We start from the raw sequence: 20302 nt of genomic DNA, 5'->3' as shown, positions 1-20302 counted from the left end.
TCCTTTACAACTGTAGACCCTGCCACCCCTCCCCATCACCAACACCCCCAGCCCCCAACTTTACAACAAACTGGCAGGTCGATTCTCTGTCGACAAGGACTTAGCTGCGTCACTTTCTTGAACTGAAAACACAGAGTGTTGAACTTGTGATGTGGCACATGATGCTGTGGCTTCGATTAATCATTTACTGAAAATTCCTGGCTTGAGAGGGGGGAGAGAACACTCTCAAAGTCTTAGAGCCGCTGATGGATGTTAGCTGTTCGCGGCGGGTCTGCTGAGATCGGGGTCCTGCCTGGTGCCCACAACAAGGCAGCAGCTGGCAAGCCCTGCAAGGTGGCACCACTGAGAAGCCTCGGGGGGGGGGGTGGGGAGGGACAATCATGAAAAAATATCGGTGATCAGAGCGATCAGAGCACTCACAGAGCTGAGAATCCAGCTGCAGCCACTGCAAGGCACAACTTGGAAGGGAGTGAGCAACACTCTGGTGAGTGCAACAGAAAAGCTGGGGGGGTGCAGGGGTGGATGTTTGTAAGGGGCAAGATTGTAAGGTGAGAGGGGAGAGACACAAAAGGGTTCGGAGGGGCAATTTTTTTTCATACAGAGGGTGGTGAGTGTGTGAAATGGGCGGCCAGAGGTAGTGGTTTAAGGGAGTACAGTTCTGTCATTTAAGAAACGTTTGGGCAGGTCCATGGATGGGATAGGTGTGGAGGGATATGGTCCAAACACAGGCAAACAGTACAGTGTGGAAACTGGGCATTGTGGACAAGCTGGGCTAAAGGGCCTGTTTCTATGCTCTATGACTCTAAGATTCAGCAAATGAGTCAGCCTGGTAACAACATTTGAGGGATAAACAGAAAGGGAGAGGATTACTGGAGTGGGAAGGTGTAAAAGTGGAGAGAAATAACAAGGTGCCAAAGGCTAAAGAATGGGAGGACAGAGAATAGGGAGAGGGAGATAATTTCAGCGAATATTGGTTAGGGAACATAACTTCAGCCGTTATGCCTCCAACTGCATAAATGAGCCTCAGGATGTTATTTTAGTTTTGAGTTGCCAAGACAGGTCCTTAACTCATGGGAAAGCTTAAGCCAAATTTCATTTGTTTTGTTTTTCCAAAGCTTAACAGTGAAATAAATAAACCTTGTGTCCTGTTAAATGCTGTCAGCTGCAGGGTTGTGACTGATGGTGGTATCTGTTGCGGGGAAGTGTTCTTCGATGTGAATGATGCTGAATTGTTTGAATTATTGATATTCAATTTGATCCATTTATTGTCATGCGTATTCTGTTACAAAATACAGTGAAGAGTGGTGTATAGTGTTGCCACTCTCTGTCCCCATCTGAAAACACCAAAAAATAAACTAAGACATAGAATATAAAGGCAGAAAAATTAAGAAATAAAGGAAGTATCCCAATTTCTTGTTAAGTGCTCCCCATGGGCCTTGGGCCTAGTGGCCAGGCATGCATCCTCTTCGTGGTGCTCCTGACGCTAGAATGGAACTTGCCACTCTTTGGCACCATCTCGCCTCTACCTGGCCACTATGAGTACTTGCTGGACCTCACCAGTGCAGACACAACTAATGCCAATGGGTACTGCACTGGCCCAAACTTGACACCGTCATAGCCATATATCTCCTCTGGGCGCACCTCACCGATCCAGCCACAATTCTTGCACTGGGCCCAAAGTGACATCTACCAAAGCAAGCCATGAGTCAACACTGGGTCTGCCTCAACGATGCAGAAGCTGATATCAGAGTGACAGCAGTTCACTTCCCCTCTCCCCACCCTCTTCGATCCCAGACCCCACCGGTCCTTCAGGATTTCTGTTCTATTCTGTAACGAGGGTTCCTGCTGAAGTTCTGAAGAAAGGTCGCTGGACTCGAAATGTTGACTGTGTTTTCTCTCTACAGACACTGCGTTTCTCCAGCAATTTCTGTTCCTGTTCCTAATCGGGCGTGGGTTCCAAATGCCGACCAGCCGTGTCTGTCATCCCGAAGTAGCCATTCTTCGGATGTGAGGCATGACAGCAGATGTTTGTAGGAATTGTTTTATTCTTACATGGATGGTCGGAGTTGCTGGCTGGACCAGCTTATGCTTTCTATCCCTAAATTCCCTGGAGAAAGGGGTCGTGAGCCATTTTCTTGAGCTGAGGTTAGGTCAATTCAGAGATCAGCTAATAGTTGACCATGTGGCTATGTGTTTGGGGTCATATGTGGACCAGTCCATACTAAAGGGCATTAGGAAACCAGGTGAGTGGTTTTTTCTAACACAACTGGTGATGACTTCACAGAAATAACTGGAATTAAGAATCTATCGACAACCATGAATCAATTTTCAGTTGTGGGGAAAAACCCACCTGGCTCACTAATGTCCTTTATGGAGAGAGATCTGCCACCTGTACCTGGTCTGGCCTACATGTGACGGCAGACCCACAGCCATGTAGTTGACTCTCAACTGCCCTCTGAAATGGCCTAGCGAGCCACTCTGCTCAGGGGCTACTAGAGATGAGAAATAAATGCTGGCCTGCCAGCGATGCCCACATCGCATGAGTGAAATAAAATAAAATTACTGAGACAATCTTTTAATTCCAAATTTACAGTGAGCAGAATATAATATCCACCAACTACTCTGGTAGAATCCTGAACTCATCCTTTGATAGTATGGCACTGTCTAATGAACCATAGGAGTATCACATGTTGTCCTTAGCTGAGTGAAGCCGGGGTGGGGGGGAGGTGGGCGCACATAGGTGGAGGAACTTGGTTCTACATTGGGTCTACCCCAGCACAGGGTCTTTGATCCAGTTGCAACAGCTGGGCATGAATTAAGCCTCCCCCTACACCTCCTCCCTCAACCCCATCCCAGGCCCCGAGATGACTTTCCACATCAAGCAGATGTTCACCTGCACATCCACCAATGTGGTATACTGCATCCGCTGGACATGGTGTGGCTTCCTCTACATTGGGCAAACCAAGCGGAGGCTTGGGGACCGCTTTGTAGAACATATCGTCTCGGTTTGCAACAAACAACTGCACCTTCCAGTCGCAAACCATTTCAACTCTCCTCCCATTCCTTAGACGACATGTCCATCCTGGGCCTCCTGCAGTGCCATAATGATGCCACCTGTAGGTTGCAGGAACAGCAACTCATATTCCGCTTGGGAACCCTGCAGCCTACTGGTATCAATGTGGATTTCATCAGCTTCAAAATCTCCCCTCCTGCTAATGTATCTGAAAACCAGCCCAGCTCATCCCCACCTGCCTAACCCGTTCTTCCTCTCACCTATCCCCTCCTCCCACCTCAAGCCGCACCTCCGTTTCCTACCTACTAACCTCATCCCGCCTTCTTGCCCTGTCTGTCCTCCTCGAACTGACCTATCCCCTCCCTACCTCTCCACTCACACTCTCCTCTCCACCTATCTTCTCCCCTATCCATCTTTGGTCCCCCTCTCTCCCTATTTATTTCGGAATCCTCTCCCCATCCTCCTTTTCTGATGAAGGGTCTAGGCCGGAAATGTCAGCTTTTGTGCTCCTAAGATGCTGCTTGGCCTGCTGTTTTCATCCAGCTCCACACTTTGTTATCTTGGATTTTCCAGCATCTGCAGTTCGCATTATCTCTTTCATCTCATTGTTTCCTACTCTAATTTATTTGTTCCCAGAACCTCAGAGTTGGAAGCCCCTGATCTTTCCTATTTTCCCGAGGCTTTTCAAAGCTAAGCTTAGTATGGCCTAATCAGTTTTTCATGGCTTATTATTGCCTTCCTTCTTATTGTCTTCATATCTGGAAGACATTGGTGTTAACGCTCTACAGATATGTACAATATTACAGTTAGAATTAACATCCAAACATAAGGTACTGAGACATTGCCCGCTCCCCCTCCCCCATTTTTGATGAAGGGTCTAGGCCTGAAACGTCAGCTTTTGTGCTCCTGAGATGCTGCTTGGCCTGCTGTGTTCACCCAGCTCCACACTCTGTTATCTTGGATTGAACCTTATTAGTACAGCTCTGTTATTTACCAAATGTTGTGAGCAGATTGGAAGGGAGCCAGAAACTGTTTGACAGTTTTTAATTATTCTGCAAAATATCCACAACTGTAAAAGCTGATACAGTTCAGCATGAGATAAGAAGGCGATGTATGTGTAAACATATTTGATTGCAGTATTGAGTCAGCTCGACCAGGTCTGTTTACATGTGGAGGCTGATGATTGCTTTTTTCACAGCTGGCTTACAAATGGATATTGAAGGTGAAAAGGGATCGGCCTCCTGATTCCCAGCAATTTGGGCCTTTATTTGAGAGATTCCTGCTGATGATTCCTGAGAATATTGATGGATTTTTTTTGTCCTCAAGTGAACAGCAAAGAGATCTCAGCCCGAAATGATTGAACCTGGAGCAGATGTCTGTTTTCTGTAGCTCTGGGACAAATTTTAAAACAAAAGCTCCAAGAACAGGAAGCGATAAACTTTTAATTGTCTACAGTGATAGCTATCTTTCATTTTGGTTGTTGTAACTGAAACATCAAGTTCCTTCCCTCTCTTAACATGCAATCATACAATACAGAGGAGGCCATTTGACTTATCCCATGCCTACAGGCATTTTGAAAGGCATCTGCATTTATTCTCACTCAGCTTTATCAGGAGAGTCTTGCAAAGGTTTCCAGTCAAAATATCTCTCCAGAGTCTTGCGGGCCCCACAATTTCCTACAACAGCATGAATTTTGCTGCTTAGCTGTAATTCTCTGTTAACTTGCTCTAAAGTTTCTTGCTTTCCAAACAAAGGAAAAAAATATATTGCATTTGTTTGGAACCTTACTTGCCTCTTACCGGGGGTGGTATGGTGGCTCAGTGGCTAGCACTGCTGCCTCACAGTGCCAGGGACCAAGTTCAATTCCACCCTTAGGTGACTGCTTCTGTGGAGTTTGCACATTCTCCACGTGTCTGCCGGGGTTTCCTCCGGGTGCTTCAATTTCCTCCCACAGTCCAAAGGTGTGCAGGTTAGCTGGATTGGTCATGCTAAATCGCCTGTAGTGTTCAGGGATGTATAAATTTGGGGGCTGTGGGTCAGTGTGGAATTTTTGGGCGAAAGGGCCTGTTTCCACACTGTAGGGGTTCTATTTCTATTTCACTGTTTTAGTGTGGTGAAGAAAGCAACCAATTTGCAGCCAGTGAGCTCACACAAATGGAATTGTGAAAATGGCCAGATTCACCATATTACGAATGTTGGGTGAGGGATTAATATTGGCCAGGACCAATGAGGTGAACCTTTCTTTAGTTCTTGGAAATTGTGTCACGGCGATCTATTTGAGATGGACGTTGTGGGCTCAGTTTTCATATCTTGTCTGAAGTTAGAATGCACTGAGTAAGACAAGTGGTGAATTGACAATAATTCGATTATATGTGAAATTTTATCAACCATCAGTGGAGTCTTGTGTAGTGCAGCTGGTACTGTCCATACCTCTGGGCCAGACAATCCAGGACCTCATCATTCAGCATCCTGACCTGGATATATCTCGCTGTTCCCTCACTGTTGCTGGGTAAGAATCCTGGAATCCCCTCTCTAATTGCATTTGTTGATTTACTTGTGTCATATGGACGACAGCAGTTCAAGGAGGCAGCTCAGCACTATCTCCTCAAGGGCAACTAGGGTTGGACAATAAAGGCTGGCCCAGACAATGTTGACCACATCCTATGAGCGAATAAGAAACGTCCCACTTCATTCCTTGATGGTGATGTATCAGAAACACCCATGCTAAAAAATTTCACGTACAGGGTCTTGCTGTGAGCAAACATCACTGTCTTTCTGAGCGATTACCATCACCTAATATCACCTCCATTGTCAACCAGGCACAGAATATTGATAGGGCAGACACAGATGCATTTATGAATGAAATGAAAAAAAATGTTTCAGTGTGTTGTGTATTGATTTGAAATCCTGACCTTAAGTCCACAGCTGGAGAGAAACCAGCATTTCCACGTTTTGCAGCAAGGCAGCTGTGTTTAATAATGGAAGCAGGCAACATGAGAAACTGCTTACAAGTGAGAGCGGAAAAAACATTTCATTGGAGCTCACAGTTTGACGTAAAAGCAGGACTTTATCCAAGAAAATAGTAACCAATATGTTTGAAAACTCATGCAGAGAATAAAATATATACAATAAATAGAAAGTTTTACGTTAATTATAGGGCTCTTCTCAACACAGACTTTGTGTATGGATAGGGTTCATTTATTCTTTCATCTTCCACCTGCTTTCATACATTAGTCCCAGTAAATTTGTTAATCAATTATTCCCAATCTCTTGCACAGCTACTTACAAAATTAATAACACTAATCTAGGAAGCTGGACTACACTGTTTTTTAAGTAATCATTACCGACACAAATTCTACACCGTGAACAGATCCTGTCACCCTGTTACGCCGTGTACAGATCCTGTCACCCTGTTACATTGTGCACAGATCCTGTCACGCTGTTACAGCGTATACAGATCCTGTCACGCTGTTACACCGTGTACAGATCCTGTCACCCTGTTACAGTGTGTATAGATCCTGTCACGCTGTTATATTGTGTACAGATCCTGTCACCCTGTTACATTGTGTACAGATCCTGTCACCCTGTTACAGCGTGCACAGATCCTGTCACGCTGTTACATTGTGTACAGATCCTGTCATGCTGTTACATTGTGTACAGATCCTGTCACGCTGTTACATTGTGTACAGATCCTGTCATGCTGTTACATTGTGTACAGATCCTGTCACGCTGTTACATTGTGTACAGATCCTGTCACGCTGTTACATTGTGTACAGATCCTGTCACGCTGTTACAGCGTGTACAGATCCTGTCACGCTGTTACACCGTGTACAGATCCTGTCACCCTGTTACATTGTGCACAGATCCTGTCACGCTGTTACATTGTGTACAGATCCTGTCACGCTGTTACATTGTGTACAGATCCTGTCACGCTGTTACAGCGTGTACAGATCCTGTCACCCTGTTACAGCATGTACAGATCCTGTCACGCTGTTACATTGTGCACAGATCCTGTCACGCTGTTACATTGTGTACAGATCCTGTCACGCTGTTACATTGTGTACAGATCCTGTCACGCTGTTACAGCGTGTACAGATCCTGTCACTCTGTTACATTGTATACAGATCCTGTCACTAAACTTAGTTTAGTTGTGAAAACTGTGTGGCATAGTCCAGTTGTGCCAAAGGGCCTGTTTCCATGCTCTGGACCTCTATGACTCTGACTAAATCCCTTTTTGGAAGTTTACTGTATTTTACTCTCTCTGTGTGGAAAGTTGCACTTTTTTCCTTTGATTTTCTTTGATGCTCCTGAAAGATTTTATTATAGTCTAGGTATTATATAGGTACCAGTTCCTATTGATACCCTGACACACACCAGTATCTTTCAATCATCCCCCAAGGTAGCTACTGCTGTAGTTTGTAACGTGCAATGTTCATACTGGGAAGGCATATTGATAAAGTACAGTCTGTTTGATGTGGTATAGCCTTGCCTGATGTTACTTCTGCGACATAAATAGCTCGATAATTCCGAGGGAGGTGTAGGTTAGTCCATCATTCAAAGATGTCCCAGAGTGAAGCTGCTCAAATCTTACTGAAGGGATGATGGTGTAATGAATTAAAAAGTCAAAAGGAAAGAATGAGCAGTTGCACCTCTCTTAAAACCTCCCCTTGACTGTATCAAGAAATAAAGTCATTATCTCTTGATGTAAATAAATCATCGTTCTTAAGACGACTTGCAAAATTTCTATTCACTCCGTAAACTGGTCACCCTCAAACATCCTCAGGAATGAAAGGAATGTGTGTGTCTTTCAATTTTGGTTTCGCTGTAAAATTGAACTGCTTGTAGCTGGTTCATGTTGCTGCCAACTCAGCAACAGCTCTGGCAGTGCCATTGCTTCACGTATTAGCTGGCAGCTCCAGTGAAATTGGCTTACACTCAGCAAATTTCTGATCACCATTGATTTTAAGGTTGTTTAGAGCTAATTGCTGTTTCTGTCGGGTGCAGCAATGAAAAGATCCCAGGAAATTGCTGAGTGACCTCATCATCACGAACGTGTCTCCCTGAAGTTTTAGTTTCGTAAGATGCACTGATGATTTGGACGCACGAGTTTCCAAAGCAAATGTTTGTAAAAAGGGTTTGGAGTTACGTAGGAACCCGTAAGCTGCCTTTCACTGATGTTACACATTTCTTGAATGATTCTTAAGCCGCTGGTAAAGACAATGATGGAAAGATATGCCTGTATTAAGACCTTGCTAAAGGCGAGGTGGCAGAAACAAGAGCATTTTTGTATCATTGAATGCTCTTCCAAAAGTGAATTTTAAATCCCCACCTGTTTTGAGATTAACACATTGCGATTTGCAATATAAGCTCAGCAGGGATAGAAGTGAATTATAAAGAAGACCCACAGGCCCATGTAGCTGTTTGTGAGCTTTGCTTGGAAAGAATTGGAGGAGAGTTGCTTAGAAACAAACCAGGCATTTGAAAACTATGGCACAAATAGGACTATACCAGGCAGTAGATCTACCAGCAATTTACACACAGCTGACTTCCATAAAAACAGAAGTGATAATGGCCTGATCATTTGTTAGTTATACGGTAAGAAGGATTCAGTTGGAATGGGTAAGAATCCCTAGCTTCGAGCCAGAACATCTGCGTTCGAATCCCACTTCAGGACTTGATGGGCACTGAGGGTGTTAGCCAGACAGGCCAACTCCTAGCTTGTAAGTCCTCCCAGTACGTCTGATAGCAGGCAGGAAGACCATGAGCTTTCACTTGTCAGCCATTCTGCAGAAGGCAAACCACTGTAGTACTATGTCAAGGGTAGGGTCATACAGCAGAGAAAGAGACCCTTCAGCCCAACTTGCCCATGCCGACTTGCTTTCCCAAACTAAACTAGTTCCATTGACCTGCATTTGGCCCATCTACCCCGAACCTTTTCTATCCACGCACTGGTCCAAAAGTCTTTCAAATGGTGTAACTGTACCTGCATTAACCCCTTTCTCTGGTAGCTTGTTCCATACACGGACCATTCTCTTTGTGAAAAACACTGCCCCCAGGTCCCTTTTAAGTCTTTCTCCTCTCACCTTAAAATTATGCCCTCTCATTTTGATCTCCCCTACCCTGGGGAAAAGACTTCTGCTATTCATCTATGCCCCTCTTTTATGATTTTATGATTATGAAATCTATGATTTTATAAGCCTCTTTAAAGCCACCCCTCAGCTCCTGATCTCTGGGAAAAACAGTCCCAGTCTATCCAGTCTCTCTTTAGAACTCAAATCTCCCAGCCCAAATAACTTTTCTGAAACCTCTCCAATTTAATAATATCCTTCCTAATGCAGGGAAACCAGAACTGTATCTAGTACTCCAAAAGTGGCCTTATCAATGTCCAAGACAACTACAAATAATGATGGAACCACATACATTAAATGCAAATCTAACCTTTCAGCACCATCTAAAAGCTGTGATTATGGGATAAATAGTGTTTGGAACACTGATCAAATCTCCCCTGCTACACTTTGATATTGTACCATGTAACACTACAGTCCACCTGGAAGGGCAGTTGGGTCAGAGCTGCCATTCTGAACCTTAATGCCCATGGCAAACCATATCATACAGCTGGCATTAAAATAACATTGATTGGACTTGGCCTGGCAGGCTGTAGGTAAGATGGCGGGGGATGTTACGGTGAGAAAAGCCTCATGTCTTAGCATGACTAAAGGATAGAGCCAGCAGCAGGAAGCTCAGAGCACTACCGCCCATTGTGTGCCAGTCGCACCCATTAAGTGCCCAGTTCAGGGTCTCCTCCTGCCTCCAGGCCACTGGTGTTGGGGTTGTAACCCTATGGGCAGGCCACCTCCTCCTTCCTCTCAGGCAGACCCTCAAGATTGAGGATAACTTACTTATATTCCAGCGATATGGGTCCTGAGGTGACAAAACAGTGCAGCGTTAGATCTGCACTGCCTGCAACTGGTGTTAACGGGGGTGGATGCTTGGGTTTTTATACATTCCTCTTGCTGTTTGAGCTTGTTCCCCTTATGGGGCTGTCAGAGAGAGGCTCAGAGCGGTTGGCTTCTTTGCATATGTTTCTTTACCTGTTTGGGACAGGCATGGAGCTATAGAGTCATAGAGCTCTACAGCATAGAAACAGACACTAGATGTGAGTTTGCTCGCTGAGCTGGAAGGTTAGTTTTCAGATGTTTCGTCACCATTCTAGGTAACATCATCAGTGAGCCTCCGATGAAGCGCTGGTGTTATGTCCTGCTTTCTATTTATCTGGTTAGGGTTCCTTGGGACACTTCGGTCTGACTTGTACATGCCAACCAGATATCCTAAATATATCTAGTCCCATTTTCCAGCATTTGGCCCATATCCCTCGAAACCCTTCCTATTCATGTACCCATCCAGGTCCCTTTTAAATGTGTAATTGTACCAGCCCCCACCACTTCCTCTGATGACTCATTCCATATGCACATCACCCTCTGCATGAAAACGTTGCCCCTTAGGCCCCTTTGAGATCTTTCCCATCTCACCTTAAACCTATGCCCTCTGGTTTTGGCACTCACACCCCAGGGCAAAGAACTTGGCTATTCACCCTGCCCATGACCCTCATGAATTTATAAACCTCTATAAGGTCACCCCTCAGCCTCTGACACTCCATGGAAAATAGCCCCAGTCACACCGACACACAGGCTAGCCAAAGAGCTACAACATAGAGTGAAATGCCTCACCAATGGATCAACTCACTCCGTACACTCCACTCAGGAATTCCTGAATAACATCGGAGGCATAAAAATCGACAAGGATGAATTGATGGCGTCCATGGATGTTACAGCACTATTCATCTCTATCGACAGGACACTAGCAAAGGACACACTGGCCTCATTGCTAGACAATCTAAAAACACAGACCTCTAATGAAACCACTAACAAAGACAATATGCTGAAATGACCAGACCCATGCCTTACCGTTTTCAACAGCCAGGTATATGAATAAATTAATGGGGCACCAGTGGGATCACCCACCTCAGGGCTCTTAGAGGGGAGGCTGTTATGCAAAGACTTGAACACACAGCCCTCTCTCAGGTCCAGCCAAAACTATGGGTCATGTACGTGGACGATACTTTTGTGTTCATCAAACGAGCAAGGTTAGAAGAAGCACATCACCTTATTGACAGCTTATTCATCAGGATCATGTTCACCAGGGAAGAGGAAAACAATAATCAGCTCCTGTTTCCAGACGTAATGGTGGAACAAACGAACAACGGTGAATTTCTTACCAGGGTATAGAGAAAGATGACACACAGAGACCAAATCCTGAATTACAACAGTAACCACCCCAGTGTTCACAAACAGAGCTGCTTCAAGACTCTGTTTAAATGAACGAAAACACACTGCAACGCCCTGGAGCTGCATAAAAAGGAGGAGGTACACCTTTAAAAAGACTTCGCAAACAATGGGTATCCCAACAGCTTCGTTCCCATCTGATGAAGGGTCTAGGCCTGAAACGTCAGCCTTCCTGCTCCTCTGATGCTGCTTGGTTTGCTGTGCTCAGCCAGCTCTACACCTTCTGATCTCGGATTCTCCAGCATCTGCAGTTCCTACTATCTCTGATACATGCATGAGAATTCCTGGAGGCCTGATTTTCAGCCACTGGTACCATAAACAAACATGTTGAAATAGATACCATCTATCTACCCCTAATGGAGGAAAACTGGACAGAACTATAACATAACAGCCCATACGATATACATTCAGAGTGGGTCAGAACACAGCACTCCCAACTGAGGCTAGACAACACTGAAAGTGTCATCTAGAAGGGGGCTGAAATGTTTGCACAGAAACCAGTCAGCACGGCGAAGCAATCAACTCCATATCAACACCAAATAAGAAAGAGACACTGGGATGGGTGACATCAAATACATGGCCAAATAGGTAGACACTGAGCAGCATCTGAATGGGATGAAACAGAAGTTGAGTACCAGAGAGGTTCAGAGAGCAAAACCCAGAACTTACAACTGAGATAACTGAACACGTGGCCACCAAAGAAAGGGGGATATGGTATCCAGAAGGGCATATAGTTTAGTTGCTGCCAAAGCCACTCGACTATTTTTATGCTTCTTCAAACAAATGTGCACACTAATTCTGATTTGGCTTAATGTTACTGCTCCTTGACCAGTTTATGAACTAGGGTATGTTCTGAAGTATCTCACAGTTGTAATGTAGAAGAGGTGGCAGCCATTTTGTGGAGAGTAACATCTCACAAACAGCAATGTAATAATGATCAGATAACCTGTTTAATGATCGAGGTAGAAGGATATACATTGGCTGAGTGTCCAGTGAGAACTCCTTTGTTCTTCAAAACAGTAGCAGATGCATTCTTGATTTAGCATCTTGCAAGAGATATGGCACCTCTGAAAGTAGAGCACTCTCTCAGCATCACACTGGGAGGGTCAGCCTAGATTTATATGTATGGGACAATGAGGAGATGTTGAGAATACTGGGCTTGTACTCATTGGAGTTTAGAAGAACTGAAGATGATCTTATTGAAACGTATAAGAATCCTAGGGGACTTGACAGGGTAGGCTCAGAGAGGTTCTTTCCCCTTGTTGGAAAATCTAAGACATAATCTCAGAGTATAGAGACGCCCATTTCAGACAGGAATGAGGAGGATGCTTTCTTTCTGTCAGGGGATGGTGAATCTATGGAATTCTTTCCTACAGAAGGGTTTTGAGGCTCAGTTGTTAAGTATATTCAAGGCTGACTTGGACAGATTTTTAATCAGTAAGGGAGTCAAGGGTAATGGGGAAAAGGCAGGAAAGTGGAAGCAAGGATTGTCAGTTCAGCCATGATCTCATTGATTGGCAGAGTGGGGGTTAGGAGGGTCTTGCTGGACCAAATGGCCTACTCCTGTTCCTAAATTTTATGGATATATGGCATGGGATTTAGATGAGCAGAAAGGAAGTAGTGGCATAGTCGTGATGTCACTGCCCTAGCAACCGCAGGCTGCAGGATCCTACTGCTGCAGATGGTGAAATTTGAATTGAATGAACAGCTGGATTCTACAAACCAGCCTGATAGTGACTAAGCAACCACCGCCAACTGTTGTAAAAACACATCTGGCTCACTAATGTCCTTTGGGGCCGGAAATTGCCATCCTTACCTGCACATGGCTCCAGACGCACAGCAATGCGATTGACTTTTTATAGTGCTCTGGGGAATAGGGACAGGCAATAAATACCAGCACTGCCCACATCCCACAAATGGATAAAAACACATCTCTGACTCAGCAGTTCAAGAGAGCCAAGGACTAAGGCAGAGTTATAATCCAAGGGAATGGGTTGAGGGAAGAGCATGGATGCTGCTCATGAGGATAATTCTTCACCTGAAACCATGTGGAGAAACTGACAGTATTGGTCTGGTATAGGAACTGGGCCATCAACTGAATAACATTAATCTGGGCCAGAATGAAGTCCCAGACTGGACTCAATGACTAAAATTGATCAGATTTTTTTCCCTTTGCGGTCCCAGTTTTTATCTGCTATCTGTTGCAGGAGATTGGGGAGTATCTCTATTATAATGCACCACAAGTTGTAGTTGAGTTCCAAGTCTCTGAGGAATTTATAGACTTAACCAAGGTGGGCTTCAAGAGGCAACACATGCAGTTAAAGCTGGACACGATTGAGACCATTCATTCTGTCCAATCTGAAGCAAAGATCTTAAGTTTGAATAAGGGAAATCATCAAAGCAAGAAACACAAATTGGTTGAATGTGGAAAATACATTCAAAGTCATGACTGTACATAGGTAATGGACAATCTTCAAAGAACTATTACAACGTTCACAGCAGCTATACATCCTTCAATGTACAAAAGGTCCAAAAAGGTCAGTCAACCTTGGCTCACAAAGGAAGTTAGAATTGAATAAGCTTAAAAACAAAGAAGCCAGAAATGGTAATATATCTGATGATTGTGAAGATTTTAGAATACAGCAAAGGAGACCTAAGAAACTGACAAGGAAAGGAAGAAGAGAACTCAAATACATGCTAACAAAAACATAAAACAGACAGTAAAAGCTTCTACAGGCACGTAAAAGAGATGCTTAGAAAAATGTTGGTCCATTAAAAGTAGAGTTGGGAGAACCTATAACAGGGAATAGAGAAATTGCAACAAAACTAAATGATTACATTATGCCTGCTTTCAGAATTAGGGATCAAAGTGATCAGGGAGAATGAGGATTTCAATGAAATTGGAATTAGTAAGAAGATTGTACCGGGGAAATTAACAGGGCTGAAAGTTGATATGTCACTGGAACCTGATTGTTTATACCATGAATTTTGAAGGAGTTGGCTATAGAGATCGTCAATGTATTGGTAATTCCAAGCTTCTATACATTCTAGGATAGCTCTTGCATGTTGGAAGCTTGCAACTATCACTCCAATATTTAAGAAAGCAATAAGGGAAAAAACACTGAACTATAAACCAATTCGCCTTACATCAGCAGGAAGGAAATGTTGGAATCTATCGCAAAGAATATGATAAATGAACATTTGAATAAAAATGATCTGATTTGGTGTAGGCATCATGGATTTGTAAATGGACAATCATGTTTGACAAGATAACAAAGTGTGAAGCTGGATGAACACAGCAGGCCAAGCAGCATCTCAGGAGCACAAAAGCTGACATTTCAGGCCTAAACCCTTCATCAGATGAAGGGTCTAGGCCCGAAACGTCAGCTTTTGTGCTCCTGAGATGCTGCTTGGCCTGCTGTGTCCATACAGCTTCACACTTTGTATTCTTGGATTCTCCAGCATCTGCAGTTCCCATTATCTCTAATCATGTTTGACAAATTTGTTGGAATTTTCAAGGCTGTTACTAACAAAGTTCATAAGGAGAATCAATGGAAGTAGTATATTTAAATTTTCTGAAGGTTTTTTGATTAGGAGGTTGGTTAGCTAGTAAAAACATATGATATAGGAGGCAACATACTGGTGTGGATTAATGATTGGGCAAACAGATAGATAACGAAGGGTTAGGGCAGAAATAAATGGGCCATTCTCGTGATGACAGGCTGTGACTAGTGGGGTATCACAAGGATCAGTACTCAGGCTCCAGCTGTTCATAATATTTGGACATAGGGGCCAAATGTAACATTTCCAAATTTTCTGATGATTTTCCGCTAAGCAGGAATGTGTGTCATGAAGAAGATGTAAAATGTTTTCAGGAAGGTTAGGACAGGCATAATGATTGGGCAATAACATGGCAAATGGAAGAGAATATGGAGAAATGTGAGGTTTTCCTCTTTGATGGGAAATTCTTGAAAGAAAAAGGTTGGAAAGTATAGATGTGCAAAAAGACTTAGGTGTTTTTGTTGATATGCCACTGAAGGCTAAAGGCAGGTGCAGCAAACTGATGGGAGACAGAATGGAATGTTAACCTTTATCACTATAGGATGGAGTACAGGAGTAGTTAAGTCTTGCTCCATTGGAGCTTTGTTATCTGGCATATTATGTATTGTTTGGATCTCCTAATCTCAGAAAAGATACTATTGCTGTAGATGGAATGCAACAAAGGTTCATCAGACTTGTTCCCATAATGGCAAGACTGTCCTATGATCAGCGATTGGGAAAACACAGTCTTCATTCTCTGGATGCCAAAGTATGAGGGATGATTTCATTAAAACCTACAAGATGCTTTAAGGACATAGAGGATAGACGAAGGTAAGCTGTTTCCCTGTTTGGGGAAACGGGGAGCTCAATTTAACAGTAGGGGGGATGCTATTTAAGACTGAGATAAGGATGAATTGAGTACTCAGAGGGCTATGAACCTTTGAAGTTCTCTGTTTCAAAGGGCTGTGGAAGCTTAGTCTTTGAGTATATTTAAAATAGAGTCATAGAGTTGTACAGCACAGAATCAGACCCTTTGGTCCAACTTGTGGATGCCAACGAGATATTCTAAATTAATCCAGTCCTATTTTCCAGCATTTGGCCCATTATCCTCCTAAACCCTTCGTATTCATGCATCCATTCAGATGCCTTTTAAATATTGGATAACAGGGTGTAGAGCTGCATGAACACAGCAGGCCAAGCAGCATCAGAGGAATAGGAAAGCTGGTGTTGCAGGTTTGATGGGCTGAATGGCCTCCTCCTGTTCCTGTGTTCACATGTTGAGTCAGGATCATGGATCTGTGTTGTGTTAAATGGTGTTGTCATGATTCCAGAACCAAACAGTTTGTTGTGTCAGGTTAAATGAGTCTTGACATCACAGGCATGGAGTTCTGAGAAGGAAGATAAGGAGGAACCTGGCACTTGGACAGTGATGACTTGAGAAAGATCCTTCATTGCTGGCGATACGCAGAATGCAGGCAATTTGATCTTATCAACACTCTCTGCCATCATTCAGCAATGTCTGAATACAGCGTCACATTGCCAAACAAATGCAGCTGTAAAAACATGCTCATGTCTTTTTACGCATTTTGTTATTCAATGGTCTCACACTTGTTAATTATAGTGTAGAATGGTGGAAAGGAAGAACATACATACTAGCCCATGCATGAGGAGAAGGATTTTCCACTTGGCCCCTGGGGCTGTTTTGCCATTGATATCATGGCTGATCCAATTGCTCTTGTTATGACTGTTTCCTTTGCGAAGGATCCTAATTTGTTACAATTCTGGTTGAGGAATGATAAACTTGATCTTCTTTAATCAACCCCCTGCCTTACCAGACACAACAAGGTTCCTTTGCAAGGAATCCCTTTCATTATCAATAACTTTTTGCATCTCAAATATATTTGTGTTTTAGAAGGTGTCAATCTGATCAGGCTTTCTTGAATTAGAGTGAGTGAGTCTAGAGATAATAGAACACAGTAAACACACACATGCATTAGAAATCAGAGGTGAGTCTAAAAAGCAAAAGCAAGTGTACAATGTGTGAAACAGTTTTTAGTTTGTTCATGAGGATGAGTACATGAATAGGAAGATATGGGCCAAATGATGAACAATGGGACTAGATTAATTTGGGATATCTAGTCGGAATGGACAAGTTGGGCCAAAGGGTCTGTTCCTGTGCTTTATATCGCTATGATGAACACTTAGTGAAATGTTGTAGCCATAATAATGGAGGGTTCTGGGAGTGCTGGCCTTTTGCCATTGAGTAATTGTCTGGAGTTTGTTGGCTCTGTAGTTAGCTGAGAGGAATTTATCACACTTTCTTCACCAGAGACTTTGCTGAAAATTTGTTTTCAGCCGAGAGATAAAGGCTTTATTTCCCTTTTACCTGCACACGCTGGGGTGTGCAATAGCAGGTTTCAGCTGTGTTGCTTCACATCACAATCATGGCACGGTGGCTCAGTGGTTAGCACTGCAGCCTCACAGCACCAGGGACCCGGGTTCAATTCCACCCTCGGGTGACTGTCTATGTGGGGTTTGCACATTCTCCCCGTGTCTGTGCAAATTTTCTCCGGGTGCTCTGGCTTCCTCCCACAGTCCAAAGATGTGCAGTCTCGGCAGAATGGCCATGCTAAATTGCCCATAGTGTTCAGTGATGTGTAAATTAGGGGTGTTATAAGGGGATGGGTTTGGGTGGGATGCCCTGAGGGTCAGTGTAGACTTGTTGGGCCAAAGGGCCTGTTTCCACACTGTAGGGATTCTATGAATTTGGCACTGTAATTGGAGCCACAAACTTGTATACTAGCATGTCACCTTCCTAGCACACAAAGAGATTGCAGTTGGCATTTAATTCCATTTCTCTGTGTTCCTGGAAAGGTAATGTGTAAGCATTGATTTCACCCAGAGCTGCCTTTCTTTCAACTCATCAAGTCTGTGGTCTGGGACACAACCCACAGGAGATCACAGTTCAGTTTCTTGAATGATATCTCTCCATTAGAAGTGTTGTTGTCTCTTCATACTCTTCAGATGTGACATCACATGATTCATTGTCAGGAATCATTTAATCCATATTGGGGTTTTAGACAGCCAGCAAATTTATTTGCTTAGCAATCGTTTGGCGTGTGTATCCTTCTCTGAAAAACAAAATATTCTCTTTTCAAGTTGACTATATCTATGAATAACTTTCCTGACATTGTCACTTTTTGCCCCTCAGCTTGTTAAGAATGTATCTACTTCTGTTTTAAAATCATTCCAACAGTTTGCTTATGCTTCCGTTTGAGAAAGTGAATTACAAATAATCATAGCCATCTGTGGGAAAACATTTCCCTTCCTCTCTGACATAATTGGACAACCCCCTTATTTATAAATAGTGACCCATGAAAGAAAACCTCTAGTCCACATCCTATTAAGAGTCCGCAGGGCCTTTAATGTCTCAATTAAGTCAGCTCTTATTCTTCTAATGCTTAGTGGATACAAACCTAGGCTGTCCAACTGAAAACTCTTACCCTACAGTACACCTTTAGGTCCCTATATTCCACTCGCAGCAATGATGCTGTTATGGCTACCCTTTTAGAAGGTGTGACAGAAACAGTCATCCTCAATCCCTTGCAGACAAGGATCACTCTCTTCCACTCACGGGAGAGCCCATATGGGTTCAGGCAGACCAATATGGCTTTTGCAGGCTCTGTTACACTTGGGGCAGGTGGTGGTCACGGGATGGAGCGAGTGGGGTGTTGGTGTGGCAGCGCGCTTTTTTCGCTGTTCACACCCGGCTTCTGCTTCTTCCCGACGGCAAGTCTCGAGGTCACCCAACACCTGGGTATCAGTGGAAAGGCGGCACTTTGCCAGTGAGGCCTAGAGAGTATCACTGAAACACTTCCTCTGTCCATGTGGGGGCTTCCCTGCCATTTCAGAGCTCGGGGTGTATCGTCTCGGTCATGTGGGAGACGTGCCCAGCCCATCAAAGCCAATCAAGGGGGTTCAGTGCTTGGATGCTGGGGATATTGTCTTGGTTGGGGACACTAGTGTGTCTTTCTTCCCAGCAGATACACAAGACCTTGCACAGGTATTACTGCTCCAGTGCTAAGAGGTTCCTGCTGTAGACAGAAGCCGTGCAATTAAGGAAACTATGCAATTTCTTTAGAAGGTCAGTGGAATCTGCCATTGTTTCTTTTGGAATGTTTAAAAAACCCTTTAATAAATTGTATCAATTCTAAAGGGGTCAATTGTAATGCCGTGACCAATATGGGGGAGTTGAAGACACATAACACATTTTCAAGCCTTCTCCAAAAATAGATGTATGCACAATAGCTGTGTATGTTGGTAGCAGTGGTTCTAGACAGTCCTGAAACCCAGACACGTATCTGAATAATTAAATACAATCATAATGACTTGTGAAATTCACACCCCTTTTTTTTAAAGAATGAGACATTAACAAAAAGAGCAATGACATAGCCAAGATAGTAGGAACTGCAGATGCTGGAGAATCTGTTATAACAAGGTGTGGAGCTGGATGAACACAGCTGGCCAAGCAGCATCAGAGGAGCAAGAAAGCTGACATTTCAGGGTCGAGGCCTGAAACATCAGCTTTCCTGCTCCTCTGATGCTGCTTGGTCTGCTGTGTTCATCCAGCTCTACACCTTGTTATCTCCTTGACATAGCTGATCCTGCTTTCTATTTCACCATGGATAGAAACAGACATTGAAATGCAATGTGTGTTAGATGAATATGAAATGGAACCTACTAACCTTTCATCATATTGTGATATGACCCCTCATCCAAGCACAAAGAACCAACCGCTCGAGGCGTAAAAAAGCAACATGACAAGATGGTTGTCAATCTGTCTCAACATTTTATTTGGGGAAGGACTTGCAACAGGCCAAATGGGTAAAACAGCTAGTCTTGTTCAAGCTTTTTAAGATAACAGTAGAAGGGACATACAGAGTCCATCTGAATGACATCAAACCAATTATAGCACAGCTATATATTCGAGGTAATGAAGAGTTACACCTTGCAAACAAGAGAAGGATTCTCTCAAACCCAATCCAACTTCAGTTCACCTGAAAATCATCCTTCTGATATTTCAACAAGAAACCTTACAGTTTACTGAAAATTTTCTGCTATTCAAAACTTTCAACCATTCAAATCATCAAATTATCTAGGAAATTACAGACCTGCTCAAAAGGAGACTGAAATAACTACAAATTCAAGCTCCACATTTTCCTTCCTCATATGTATCTAATATGTATGTGAGTGTTAGCATGTAAGGGCTGAGTAATTCAGGCAGTGTATTTTTCAACTTCCAGTGCATATACAGAATAACAAGTGGCTTTCTTTATTTTAGAACTTACAAAATATTTGCTGTCAGAATTATTTACATTGTGTCAAATCCCATTGAAGGTAAGAAAAC

General features: G+C 43.5%; 1 protein-coding gene across 2 annotated transcripts in view; it reads left to right on the top strand.

Annotated features, from left to right (window-relative positions):
- The first annotated feature begins 236 nt into the window (after positions 1-236).
- LOC125465024 (protein eva-1 homolog B-like) overlaps positions 237-20302 on the top strand; it is a 99132-nt gene continuing 79066 nt past the window's right edge. For both annotated transcript variants that reach the window (XM_048558068.2, XM_048558067.2), the window contains exon 1: positions 237-484. The gene's annotated coding sequence lies outside the window, so the exon portion shown is untranslated. The remainder of the gene's footprint in view (positions 485-20302) is intronic.

This window comes from Stegostoma tigrinum, chromosome 24 (assembly GCF_030684315.1).
Source record: "Stegostoma tigrinum isolate sSteTig4 chromosome 24, sSteTig4.hap1, whole genome shotgun sequence".
Classification (NCBI taxonomy): domain Eukaryota; kingdom Metazoa; phylum Chordata; class Chondrichthyes; order Orectolobiformes; family Stegostomatidae; genus Stegostoma; species Stegostoma tigrinum.
This window is presented reverse-complemented; position numbering and strand designations above follow the sequence as displayed.